The 1,631-nt window shown below is 46.0% G+C and overlaps 1 protein-coding gene across 1 annotated transcript in view; it reads left to right on the plus strand.

Annotated features, from left to right (window-relative positions):
* The first annotated feature begins 469 nt into the window (after positions 1-469).
* csrnp3 (cysteine-serine-rich nuclear protein 3) overlaps positions 470-1,631 on the plus strand; it is a 27,553-nt gene continuing 26,391 nt past the window's right edge. Inside the window, exon 1 of the mRNA XM_035534658.1 lies at positions 470-680. The gene's annotated coding sequence lies outside the window, so the exon portion shown is untranslated. The remainder of the gene's footprint in view (positions 681-1,631) is intronic.

Genomic DNA, 1,631 nt, shown 5'->3' on the forward strand with positions numbered 1-1,631 from the left:
AGTCTATATGAAGTCATACACAAGTTTACAAATTATCGGGTCATTAAACACGTCTTTCTAGTTATTGTCTCTACTGTGAGCAGTCAGCAGATATGGAGAAAACCGAATCATGCATTGGCATACTTGGCTCCACACACTGTGCCAGTAATAGTCCTCCTACATAACGCAATGCAAAAAATGTCCCTGCTTTTAACAGGAATAACAAAACCAATGATAGCGTAGGCCTTATGCATGACCCTACGTAATTAAACCGTGTTCCTCGTGAAAACAGGCTAGTCTGCCTCTTCTGTCGTGACCGCGCACTGATTCACCCCTCCAGTGCGCGTCCGACGGGATGTGAAGCCCGTGGTTCCCCGTAAGCGACTCCCGAGTCCGTAATGCGCGCGGAGCGATTGGCCGGGCAGAGTCACGTTGAGCGTGAAGCTGTCATACCGGCCCTGCACCATTGTTTCAGCGAGCGGCTGGGAGCGCAGTCGTGCCTCTGTGCAACCGAGAACAGACGGCGATCGCCGGCTAGGTAGACCACTGTCGCCCCGCAGCCTTGCTCCTGCACGCCTGTAAGGTCTTTATGGTATGATATGCATATGCAATATTCTAATTCAGCGCGTGTGTGAGTAAGAAAACCAGCGCTGTTCGATCCGTCGCTGCTGTAAGATTTCTTGGTCAACTAACAATGAATGGTAAGTGGATCTGTTCATTTATTCTCGGCGTCGTCAGCAAATTGATATTTTGTCTACGTGACTTTGGGTTTGCATGGGCGCTTTTGTTGGAGATTACAGCCGCTACACGTCGGTTTAGCCTAGGTGTGTTCAGCTCTGGTGCAGTATTATGTATGACTGATCGGGCTGGGGTGAACTCTCAGAACCGATGCAGCATGTAATCCAGAGATGCTTTAATAGCCTTTTAAAAATGATCATGCAGGATTATTATAAAATCATAAACACCCGAGTATCTCTAATATATCTAAATGAAACAATTAATATCTAAACATAGCCTTAAATTTTTATAAAGGTTTAGTTCCTGAGAAATGTAGGCTGTCTTTTGATTCTACAAGAGTAGGTTGTGGTCTAACATATACACTTACATCATATATTCTGGCAGTATTTTGTATTTAAGGGTAGGCTACATGTGGGTTTTTGTGATTTTTGTGTGTGTGTGTGCGCGCGTGTGTGTGTGCGTGTGTGTGTGCGTGTGTGTGTACATGTACTTCTGGCGTTTAAAAAATAAAGACTATCAGTCTACGCTTAAAGAAGTACGTAATAGTGCACAAGCCTGTCTCGCCACCCTGCTCTCCTGCCTCGGTGCTCCAGAGAGAGCCCAGGCGGCCGGCACATCCTTCCCTGAGAACAGGCAGCTGTGTCAGGCAGAGCTCTGCTTCTCTCCCCCACCTCCCCTGGGAGTTTTCCCTCCAGTAATGAGGGAGCGCACTCAGAGCCCACGCAGGGCCTGCAGCCAGCGTTCTAATGGCTGCTTTTACCCATCATCACAACACTTAATCACAACTATGCTCTGGTGATGGAGAATACGGGATACTTTTTTTCTTTAGTATGCAATACATTTGTGTCAATTTGTGGTATGTGTTAAAATATATTTCGAAATAGGTATATGTTTTATCTAATGTGACTAATCTT

This window comes from Electrophorus electricus, chromosome 2 (genome assembly GCF_013358815.1).
Source record: "Electrophorus electricus isolate fEleEle1 chromosome 2, fEleEle1.pri, whole genome shotgun sequence".
Classification (NCBI taxonomy): domain Eukaryota; kingdom Metazoa; phylum Chordata; class Actinopteri; order Gymnotiformes; family Gymnotidae; genus Electrophorus; species Electrophorus electricus.